Here is a 12,805-nt window from a genome sequence, read left to right as displayed (position 1 = left end):
TCAGCCAGGGAGGTATCAGAGAAGACCTAGGGAGGAGCCTGAATTCACCCCCTGCCCCACAGTAAGTGGAATTCCCTCAGGTAAACTGAATAAGGAACCTGCACTTTTACCCCCACCTGGCAATGAAGAGGTGGCACCATCCCCATTTTGCCCAATGGGATGATATTAATGGAAATTAGCTAAAAGAGAAGGTTTAAATAAAATACAGAATCTCGTAACATAATAAGAAAATGGCCAGGTTTCAACTGAACATCGTTCATCATACAAAGAACCAGGAAAATCAGAAACTGAATGACAAAAGACAACAGATAAATGCCAATAATGAGATCACAGAAATGTTAGAATTATCTGACAGTTTTTCCTCCCCAAAGTTCCAGTACATAGTTGAATATCCTAGTTGTTAGTCCTTCTAGTTCTTCTATGTGGGATGCCACCACAGTGTGGCTTGATGAGCGGTGTGTAGGTCCACGCCCAGGATCTGAATTGGCAAGCTGTGGGCTGCTGAAGCAGAGCATGCGAACTTAAGCACTATGGCACTAGGGAAGGCCCTCTGACAAAGTTTTTAAAGCAGCCATAATAAAAACTACTTCAAAAAAAGAGGAGGATTGGTGGCAGATGTTAGCTCAGGGCTAATCTTTTTCAACAAAAATCAAAATTAAAAATATTTCAATGAGCAATTACGAACAGGTTTGAAATAAATGAAAAAGTAGAAAGCGTCAGCTAAGAAATAGAACATATAAGAAAGAACTAAATGGAAATTTTAGAACCGAACAAACAAACAAATCAATTACCAAATATAACGTTTAGTGGGTGGGCTCAACAACAGAATGGAAGTGACAGAGGAAAGAATCTGTGAGCTGGATGATAGAACAATTGGAATTACCTAGTCTGAACAACAGAAGAAACAGACTGAAAACAACAGCAACAACAACAGAACCTCTGAAACCCATGTGTGAAAGGGTTCCCAAAGATATTCAGGTTGGTCTTAATCCCTGGAAGTTATAAATGTTACCTCACGGCAAAAGGAATTTTGTAGATGTGATTAAATTAAAGATCCTGAGATAGCGAGAATATCACAGATCCCGGTGGGCCCTAAACATAATCACAGTCTCCTTAAAAAAAGGGAAACACAGGGAGATTTGACTACAGAAAGGGAAGTAGGAGATGTGATTACAAAAGCAAGAGATTGAAGTGATGTGAACACCGGATTGTGAGTCAAGGAACACTGGTGGCCTCCAAAAGCTTGAAAAGACAAGGAAACATATTGTCCCCTGGAGGCTGCAGAAGGAACCAATCCTGCCAATACCTTAACTTTGGCCCAGTTAAACTGATTTCTGACTTCTGGCCTCCAAAACTGTAAGAGGATAAATGTGTTATAAAACACCAAGTTTGTGATAATTTGTTACAGCAGCCATAGGAAACTAATATACTGTGGTACTATAACAGAAGACCCAACATTCATGTCTTGGAAACCTGGAAGGAGAGGAGAAAACGGACAGAGCAGAAAAAGTGCTTCAAGAAATAATAGCTGAAAATTTCCCAAATTTGAAAAAAGACATAAATCTTCAGATCCAAGAAGCTGAGTAAACTTGAATGCCAACAGAATAAACCCAAAGAAATCCAGGACAAGACACAGCACAGTCAAATTTGTGAAAACTAAAGACAAAAAAAAAATCTTGAAAAGAGGAAGAGAGAAATGACACTTTACCTACAGGAGAAAATTAATTAGACTGACAGAAGATGTCTCATCAGAAACCATGGAGGCCATAAGGAAGTGGCACAGCATTTTCAAGTGCAAAAAGAAAAGGGCTGTCAACCTAGAATCCTATATCCAGTTAAACTATCCTTCAGGAATGAAGAAGAAATCAAGACATTCTCGGATGAAGGAAAACAAAGATGTTTTGTCACCAGGAGACCTGTCTGCTCTAAAAGAATGCTTAGAGGAAGCTCTCAAACAAAAGGGAAACAAAAAGAGAAGGAATGTTGCAACATCAAGAAAGAAGAAAACACTGTAAGCAAAAATATGGATAAATACAATGGACTTTCTTGCTTCTCTTGAGCTTTCTGAATTATATTTGACAGTTGAAGGAAAAATTCTAACACTGTCTGATATGCTTCTGAATGTATGTAAATGAAATATTTAAGACAATTATACCATAAATGGAGAGGGGTAAAGGCATATAGAGGAAGGTAAGCTTTCTATACTTTACTAGAATTGATAAAATGACAACAGCAGTAGACAGTGATAAATTATACAAATATGATATAATACTTAGAGCAACCACTAAAAGCTCTGAACAAATCTATACTTAAAAACACTATAGACAAAAACATGGAATTCTATAAATGCTCAAGTAACTGACAGGAAGCCAGGGAAAGAAAACAACCCAGAGAAACTAAAAAATACAAAAATGGAGAGAAAAATAAATAAAGTGGCAGGTCTAAGCCCTAACATATCAAAAATTACAGTAAATGTAAATGGTCTAGTACACCAATTAAAAGACAGAGATTGGGGGCCAGCCCAGTGGCATACTGGTTAAGTTCACATGCTCTGCTTCGGCAGCCTGGGGTTCATGGGTTTGGATCCCAGGCGCAGACCTAGCACCACCTGTCAAGCCATGCTGTGGCAGTGTCCCACATACAAAATAGAGGAAGACTGGCGCAGATGTTAGCTCAGGGATAATCTTTCTAAAGCAAAAGGAGGAAGATTGGCAACACATATTAGCTCAGGGCCAATCTTCCTCACCAAAACAAAACAAACAAAAAAGACAGAGACTGGCAGACTGGATTAAAATATATGACCCAACTATACTTCATGTACAAGAAATTCAAATAAATTTAATGACATAGGCAGGTTGAAAGTAAAAGGACGGAAAAAGAAATAGCATGAAAACATCAATCAAAGAAAAAAGGAGTATCTATATAAATATCAGATACAGTATACTTTGAGCAAATAAATATATCTGGTAAGGATATAGAGAGGAATATTATGCAATGATAAAATAATAAATACACCAGGAAGACATAGCAATCCTAAATATGTATATACCAAACAACAGAGCTGCAAAATATGTAAAGTCAAACTGACAGAAGTGAAAAGAGAAAGAGACAAATCCACAATTATAATTGGAGACTTCACATACTCTTTCAACAATCAATAGCACAACGACAAAAAATTAGAAAACATACAAGAACTCATCAGCAACATCAACCAACAGGATCTAATGAGCATTTATAGAACACTCTACCTCAAAACAACTGAATACAGGGGCTAGCCCCGTGGCTGAGTGGTTAAGTTCGCATGCTCTGCTTCGGTGGCCCAGGGTTCTGCTGGTTCGGATCCTGGGCACAGACATGGCTCATTAGGCCACGCTGAGGTGGCATCCCACATGCCACAACTAGAAGGACCCACAACTAAAATATACAACTGTGTACCGAGGGGCTTTTGGGAGAAAAAAAGCAAAAAAAAAGAGAAGATTGGCAACAGTTGTTAGCTCAGGTGCCAATCTTAAAAAAAACACAAAAAAACTGAATACATAATCTTTTCAAGTGCTCATGGAACAAATACCAAGACAGACAACACTACAGGGTAATAAAGTAAACCTCAACAAATTTAAAAGAATTTAAATCATACAGTGTGTTCTCTGACCAAAAGAGAATCAAACTAGAAATCAATAACAGAAAGATAAGAGGAAAATATCCAAACACTTGGAAACCAACCACTACATTTGTAAATAACCCATGGGTCAAAGAGGAAATTTCAAAAGAAATTTGGAAAAGTACTTGAACTGAATTAAAGTGGAAATACAACATAGCATACGTATGGGACACAGCTATGGTAGTACTGAGAGAAAAATTTATAGCACTAAACACATATATTAGAACAGAGGAAAAAGCTAATACCAGTAATCTAAGCTCTCACTCAAGAATATAGAAAAAGATGAGCAAAATAAACCCAAAGTAAGTAGAATGGAGGAAATAATTATAAGAGCAGAAATTATGAAATGAAAAACAGAAAAATAATAGAGAAAATCAATGACACAAACAATGTGGCTTTTTAAAGATCAATAAAACTGACAAACCTCTAGCAAAACTGACAGAAGAGAGAAGACATAAATTACCAACATCAAGAATGAAGCAAGGGATATCACTCGAGACCCTGCAGACATTAAAAGAGCAAAAATAAATATTATGAGCAACTCTACACAAATTTGGCATCTTAGATAAAACAAACCAATTCTTCAATAAACTTAAATTACCACAACTCAAACAATATGAAAGAGATCATCTGAATAGCTAATAAGTATTATTATGGACTGAATTATGTGACCCCAAATTCATATGTTGAAGCCCTAACTCCTAGTACTGAATGTGACCATATTTAGAGACAGGGCCTTTAAAATGATGAGTAAGTTAAAATGTGACAGTTAGGATGGGTCCTAATCCAATCTGACTGGTATCTTTACAAGGAGAGGGAATTTGGACAAACAGAGAGATGCAAATGGTGCACACACAGAGGAAAGACCACATGAGGACACAGTGAGAGGAGTCATCTGCAAGCCAAGGGGAGAGACTTCAGAAGAAATCAAACCTGCTGACACCTTGATCTTGGACTTCCAGCCTTCAGAACTGTAAGAAAATATATTTCTGGTGTTTAAGTCCCCCAGTTTGTGGTATTTTTTTATGGCAGCCCTAGCAAACTAATAAAAGTATTAAAGAAATTGACCTCATAACTAAAAAAATATGTACTAAAAAAGAAATCTCCCAATCCAGGTGGTTTCACTGGAGAATTCTACCAAGCATGTAAAGAAGAATTAATACCAATTCTACACTATCTCTTTCAGAAAACAGAAGAGGAGGGAACATGTCCCAGTTCATTTTAGGAAGCTAGTATTACTCTGATACCAATAACAAAGACAGTACCAGGAAAGAAAATTACAGACCACAATCTTTCACGAATATAGATGTAAAAATCTTTTCTAAAATATTGGCAAATAGATTATGCAGAGAATTATACACAATGACTGAATGGGATTTATCGCAGGGATGCAAAGCTGGTTCAAAGATCAATCAGTGTACTCTGCCATGTTAACAGGCTAAAGAAGGAAAATTAAGTGATCCTATCACTTAGGGAAAAAAGTATTTGACAAAAATTAATATCTAATCATGATAAAAACACTAGAAAAAATTGGAATAGAGGTGAAATTCTTCAATTTGATAAAGAACATGTGTAAGAAAATTTACAGCTGATATTATACTTAATGGTGAAAGACCGAATGCTTTCCCCAGGAGATCAGCAACAAGGTAAAGATGTCTGCTCTCACCACTCTTATTCAACGTAGTACTGGAAGTTCTTGCCAGTGCAATATGGCAAGAAAAGAAAACAAAAGGCATACAGATTGGAAAGAAGGAAATAAAACTGCCCTTATTTTCAGATGACATAACAGTTTACATAGACAATTCTAAGAAATTACAAAAACCTTTTAGAACTAGTAAGTTCAGCAAAGTCCCTGGATATAAGATAAACACACAAAAATGAATGAATTTCTATATACTTGCAATGAATATTCTAATAGGTATGTAGTGACATCTCATTGTCCTTTTAATTTGCATTTCCTTAATGGCTAATGACGTTGAACATCTTTTCATGTGCTTACCTGCCATTTGTGTATCTCCCTGGGTGAAATGTCTCTTCATGTCTTTCACCCATTTTCTAATTAATTGGCTTCTTTTTTAACTAAGTTTTAAGACATTATTATTAGAGGTCCATGAGATCTCTCTGTATTATTTCTTACAATGGCATGTGAATCTCCAATTTTCTCAAAATAGAAGGTTTAATTTAAAAAATATGGATTGGACATATTCTAATTTTTCAGGTTATGTTTGGCAATGTAAAATAAACATAGAATATGATTTTTATGTTTATCTCCATTACTTTTTACAATAATACATGATAGTACATATGATACTTTTGTCTATGTTTGTGCAGGCAAGAAAATAAAGATACACACATAGCTGTTTTGCTTTCTGTATCATGTTGATCACATCAAATCTGTTCAGAAAACAAGGCTTGGGTGCTCTTAGCACTGGTCTTGGCTTCTGCTTACTGTCAAATAGGCCATCTCATGCCTTCACGCAAAATAAACCATAGCCTTATCATCATTCCTTGTCTAAATATGACCCCCACTGAAAAAGAGGGGTATCATCAATTTCACAAGGTTAGCCTCTAATTTCTTTGCTGGTGGTGTCATGCAGGAATTACCTTCCTAGGTTGAAGTTCTAAAACCCAGCAGTTGGCGATTCTACTCTTACATTAAATCGTGTCATTTTTACGTGATAAAACTATTGAGGGGAACTGGCTAATTTTCTGTAGTGATCATTAGGTCTGTCACTAATATTGCAGTTTTCTTCCATTTGGGCAGGTGTTTGTATTGCACTTCTTTTTCATCTTCAAGGTAGGAATGGCCATATGACTTGCTTTGGCCAATAAAATATGAGTGGAAGTGGCAAGCGCTGCTTCCTGGTAGAAGCCTTTAAGAACTTGTGGGTGATTCGTCATGTTCCCAAGTGCCTGATGAAGGATAAGGATGTTTTGGATGACAGGGCCTTTATCAGCCTGGGTTCCTGAGTGAGGAAGATGTAAAAAAGAGTCTTTTATTGACCAACGTGGGCACATAGTATTGGCAAGAAATAAACCTGTGTTCTTTTCAGTCGCTGAGAACTTAGAGTAGTTTGTTATGACTTCATAACCTAAACTATTTTAACCGAGTAATATATTTTATATTTTTACATTAAATACATAAAACTATTTGCAATAGGACTCTGCATTATGGTATCAAATTGTAAACTCCAGTTAATGAATTATTCACTGGTGTACTTGATGGCATCTTCCACTCTGATAACGCATATACACACACACATACAAAGTCAATCAAGTCTTGCCTCTCTTTCCTTGTCGTATAAATTAGAGCAATAGTTTACTAGTTACTCCATGATGTCAAGCTTTATATGAAGCTGAGCACACAGAGAAATGATCTATCACATTCTTGATAGGGATACACGAGTCATAGAAAATGTATGCACTGCCTTACGCATGTCTAACAGCTTCAAAGAAGAGAGTTACACATTTGTCTATGTGCACTAGGTATGAATTGTGATCCATGGTTAATATCAACATTAATCATATCAATTGTATATTACCCATCATTTGCAGGGAGGAAAAACATTGACTAACATTTTCTGACTCTGTGCAGAGATCTTTACATGCCTTGGCGCACTTAACCAATTTGTACTTCACTTTGCTAACAACACGTGCCACGTGTTTTAAGTTAACATTATTTAGATAATATTTTAAATTACAAAGTTTTTTAAATCATAATAATCACTATGAGTCAGGCTAAAAGATCTCAATGTAAAAATTAACAAGGTCTTTTTAAGTTTATCAAGAGAATTCAACAGGTGTTTCTATGTTATACTTTATATCCTCTTTGCAGGGTATACTCTGGACAAAGACATTGGTGGCAGGTGAAACAAGTGACAAAAATTTTAAGTTTATTAATGGCCATAGAACTTACAGCTGTTAAAGATATTTCCCTAATTATTTGAAATGCTAAAGTACATATTCTTGATATTAAAAATTTCAAGAGTTTCAAACAGTGCTCAAATAACTATTTTTGAATTTAAAAAAATATATAATACATAACGAGAAATTTCTCATAATCTAGCAGTCACCAGTCTTTGTCTGGGCATTCGTATGACTCTTCTGGCTTTATATATATTTTACCTATAAAATATGGGGCAGAAAGCATTGATACAAAGAAGTTCTATTTTTTTTTCACTGATTTTTATTAAGAGAAAAGTAACCAAAAGATCAAGTTGAGAGGTGGTATTATTTTCAATAGTGAGGGGAATCGAATGCACCAGTAAAATTATGAACCAAGTGTTACACATCAAGAGTTAACAGCATGGACTTTAGACTCCGAATATTTGAGTTCAGGGCTCACCTTTGCCTGTGTAACAGTGGTCATCACTGTTGTCCTCTTTGTGCTTCAGTGTCCCCTTCTATAAAATGGTGATAATGGTAATACATGCAGACCTCATAAGGTCACTGTGAGGAATATGTAAGTTAATGTATACAGAGCCCATAGAATGATGTCAAGCACACAATAAATATTCAATAAATTTAACTGTTATTATGTTTGCTTTATCTTGTGAATACCCATTTCCCCAGGATATTCAACACATAATATCACCTCCCCTACTCTGTGCCTCTTCTCTTCCCTTGGACACTTCAGAGAATCTTAAGGAGTGGGTGATGAATCAATTACATTTCTATTCTGAGACATTCTGCCACTTTAACAAGTACCACACACACACAGCTATCTTTTAAAATTTGAATGTAGTTGTCAAGGCAAAGAAAGAAAATGACTATATTTCATTAAACTTAAATAACTCTCTGCAAATAGGACAATAACCAGACATGGGCAGCACATGCTCTTTGTGTTTAAAAAGGTATTGATAGGAGTTTTGTAAACCTCCCATGTCCACCGGTGAATAATGAGGGGAAATAGTAGGTCTCCTGGTGCATAGAGAAGTATAGAGACAACCAGAGTGAGACACAGGTCTCTGATTCACAAAATAATTCAGAAAATATTTATGAAAGCATTTAAGAAGACCACTTGACTTAGTAAACTCCCCCTGACATGTCATTTCCTCCACAAATACGTGACTGACTCAGCATCCTATTCTGACCTCTGTGTCTGGTCCAGAATCATTAATTACACACTCTTATAGAATTCCTTCTTCCAGAGAACTTAGTTCAATTTGTAAATAAACATTTATTTGTATAATTATTTTATGAATGTCTGACCCCCAGTGTTGGCCGAGCTATCTCATCTTCCTGTTCACCCTTGACCCCTAGTTCTCCACCCAGCACCTGGAACAGAATGGCTCTCGAGAAGCAGCAACAGGACAATTCTCCCAAAACCGGAGGGATGGGACTTGAAAGAAAAAAATGTCATGTCAAATCTACCAGGTGAGGTAAAAGTAGCAAGGGAATACTTCCTCTAAAATAAGTAACAGAAGCTAGAAAATGGGAACGGTTGAGTCCGTTAAGAAAGGATATCTGCATGTATCATAGGATTTATGCCTTAATAACAATCAACATTTTATATAGACTTGAAAAATTCAATTTCAGTATCAAAAACACTTGTACCTGATGGCATGCAACTTTTCTGACCACAGCGTTGCACTCTAGCACCCCAAAATAAAGATGTAGCCATAATTCGGGGTGTAGAAGAGGTTAACCACTGAAGAGTAGGATAATTTTTTTCACATCCAAAGATCATGTTTCTATGCAGTTCAGTTGGATTCTAGTCTCTTTTCACTTACAATGTTGAATAAGTGTGAATTTGAAATAGTTATACTGAATTCAGTTAAACTGAAAGACAAGATTAAGGAATCTACGAATGTCAAAATAATTTTGAAACTCATGTGAAGCAGCAATTAAATTTACTTGAAAAAATAACAGATGAAGACTTAAGAGAGACATCTGTCCAAGAAAATGAGTATTATGAGAGCTCCATGATAAGCTCAAATGAAGAGCAAGTCTCTAAATATGCGCAGCCGTAGTTCATCCCACTGAGACCTTTCCTCACATCATCGTTCATTTAAGACAAGTGGAGATTTTTAAACTATTTTGACTTAGAACTGATGAGAAAATTCGATTTTAGTCTTCACTGCTACACAACTTTATAAAGTGCACACGATTGGCTAAAAGGCATGATATACACGAACACCCTCAAAATATAGCCTGCTTTTAATCACTGATAGTTGAAAGAGAAGTGCATAGTTCTTTTAAAACTGCCTAACCTCTTGTCAGAGTGATTGGATTAAAGATGATTAAATTTACTCAAAAATTCTGAAAGATGGTGTTCTGAAGAAAACCATCGCCACGCTTTGAGCAAAGAATAGACTAATACCTTAGAAAGTTTACTGCAAACAAATACTTAGATTCAGTCATCTGCTTCATAATAATTTATTTTGCTGATAAATCTTAACTGCTGAAAACCTTAACTTTGCTGATAAATACAATTTTAATCTTTAACTGTTCCGGGAAACAGTTAATTGTGGCAAAAAGAAACGACTCAAAGGATATGTGCCATAATTATAGTATTAAAAATTAGGAAAAGAGTTAATTGCCCCACATTGTTGGTTAAGAGCACACCAAAAGCCCAACTGGGCTCTAACATTTAATAACTGTACGACCTTGGGTAAGTTATTTGACCTCTCTGTCTGGATTTCCTCATTTGTAAAAGGTTGTTAATAGTATTACCTACCTCTCATGGTGGCATAAGAATTAAGCGCGTGAATAAAGAGAAAGCGCATAGAACTATGCCTGGAACATGTGGAGAGCTGAGGTTTTTCCCTAAAGTTTCCACCTTTTGGAACAAGCAAAATAAATGGGTTTTTTTTTTTGTAAAAGAAATGAATAACTCTGTATACTTCAACAACATAGGTTGTTATGTTCAAAAGGAACCACAAACACACATAAATATCAGCTGATCCTAACAGATAACAGGAAAACTTGAACATAAACATCAACTCAAAACATCATTTTTTAGAGCAAGAATGAACCTAATGGTGGTAAACTTCACTGCAAGTGTCTATCCCATATTTTCCCCCCAAGTTCTACACTTATCTTCTTAAAGTCATACCCCAAGCCTGCCAAAAAGGAAAGTTTTACTACCAAGTCCCAGGCAGGGTACCACGGAGCCCCGGCACCGCTGCCGCCACCCCTTATTTCTCCTTGGCTTTGGTCTTTGGAGAGACACCTCTCCACCTCCCACTCCAGGTACCAGAACGAACCTCCCGTCCGCCCTGTGTCCAGCGGAAAACTCCAAAGTGGGCAACAGGCGACAAAAGCCTAAGACACTCACCTCCGTACCCACCCGCCCCCGCCGCCCCACTGCCAAGTGCCCACTCCCACTCAGCCAGCCGCCCGGGCACCGCAGTGCCTTGCAACACGCGCAGACGCCGCTGGCTGGAGAGGAACCCATCGCGGATTTCCTGGGCAGTACCCCCCAGGCTGCTCCCCAACGTGAGTGTCCTCCCCAGTGGATGTGGCCACGCCACCTCCCACCAGCTCGGCGCGAGAGGACGACCAAGAGGGCAGCAATGACAACAAAAACAACTCAACCCGCGACGCAAGGGAGCCGGCTGCCATCGCCAGCCCGAGAGCAGCGCAGCGGCGGCCGCGGGAGCTGCGGCGCGGCCGGGCCGCGGCGGGCGGCCGAGATTTACCTGCGCGGCCCCGCGCCCCCGGGCCGGCCATCCTGCAGCAGCCGCTACCGCCTCTCGGCGGGCCCGAGGCGCCGCCCGCCGCCCGGGGAGGCGCCGCGCCGCAGTCCTGGCTGCGGCGCCCGGCACATGCTTCGCGCTAGCCGCGGCCAGCGCCCGCGCACAGGTGGGAACCCCGCGAGTGGGCGCTGGGGCGATTCCCTGCCGCCGCCGGCGCTCGCCGCCCGCTTCCACTCTTGACTTTGCCGGGTGCGCGGCGCCTGCCCTTGCTCCGGCAGCAGAGCCTCCGGTGCCCGCGCCCCGGCGCCGTGGGCGGCTGCGGTCCCTGCGCATCTGGGGCTGCGCGTCATGTGCATCTCCCGCCTCGCGGCTGGCTCCGCGGCACCGGGCGGCCGGGGGCAGCGCGCAGCAGCCCGGCCCGGCGCCCACTCCTCGCCCGGCACGCGGACCCCCTCCACCCCCGCGCCCTCCCCCACTCCGGAGCTGTCAAGGAAGAAAACGCCTTGCACACACCTTGGAATGGACGGGCGCCTCAGTCACCGACTCGCCAAACTCTTAGAAGGTGTCCATTGGTCTGTAGGGAGGTTTGGGCATGGAGTAGGAGCCGCTTTCTTATTATTTAATAATGTTGGAAGTGCCGGGTCCGCTGCCAGAGTTGTGGGTCATGTGGGCACAGCAGAGGCTGGCTGCTGCCAGTACCAGGGTTTCCTGAGGATCCTGAAACTATGATCTCATCCTCCTCATCCGCCTCCCCCGCCCCTCTCTCCGCGGGCGCGCACGCACAGCACACACACACATACACACACATGCACACACACGCACACACACACCCTGCATGCACTATCCTCCTTCTTGGACTGAAATATTCCTCCAGGGAAATACAGTGTTCACACTCTTCATTGAAGAAAAAAAATCCTTCCGGATAGAGATTTTTCTCTTTCAAAGCTTGATTTATGTGCTTTGTTTATTTCCTACAGTTTGCCCTCACACGTGCATGGGATCCGAACAGAGCCTCAGAATTAAAATGAAAAATAATCATCCTTTTATGTTGACCCAGATTTTGGTTAGAACCCAAGGACTCAAACAGTACAATTTCAATTTAAAACAGAGGCAATAATGTACCAGGCTTGAATATGGAATAGTAATAATATCTGAGATGTATGCAGTGGTTTCTTTTCCAAGCTGCGAACATTTCCTAAACATTACCTCATTTATTTGCAGAGCATCTTTGCAGAGGAGGTGGATGAGAAGGCAAATAGTATTGTCACTTCAGAGACAAGAAGCATAGGTCAGATAACATGACTTACCCAAGTACGCCTAAGTCAATATCTCACTATAAATATTAATTGCACAGCTACTCACAGGTTGCTTATTCACTATGATCAATTCCTGGAACCTTAGGTTACTGAAAATAATGAACATATTCTTGATTGTTTTTAAGTTACCTACTATCTAAGATTGCAAATTAATTATTTTTCTATATACATATGTTTTCATATAGTTTTTC

General features: G+C 39.5%; 1 protein-coding gene across 13 annotated transcripts in view; it reads right to left on the bottom strand.

The window, feature by feature from the left end:
- Positions 1–12,124, bottom strand: part of DTNA (dystrobrevin alpha) — a 359,383-nt gene extending 347,259 nt beyond the window's left edge. For 3 of the 13 annotated variants that reach the window (XM_070220878.1, XM_070220881.1, XM_070220861.1), the window contains exon 1: positions 11,812–12,062. The gene's annotated coding sequence lies outside the window, so the exon portion shown is untranslated. Of the gene's footprint in view, positions 1–11,301; positions 11,442–11,811 lie in introns of those variants that run through there. The other 10 variants (XM_070220888.1, XM_070220891.1, XM_070220893.1 and 7 more) reach the window with 5 other exon arrangements.
- Between the last annotated feature and the right edge of the window lie 681 nt (positions 12,125–12,805).

This window comes from Equus caballus, chromosome 8 (genome assembly GCF_041296265.1).
Source record: "Equus caballus isolate H_3958 breed thoroughbred chromosome 8, TB-T2T, whole genome shotgun sequence".
Classification (NCBI taxonomy): Eukaryota; Metazoa; Chordata; class Mammalia; order Perissodactyla; family Equidae; genus Equus; species Equus caballus.
This window is presented reverse-complemented; position numbering and strand designations above follow the sequence as displayed.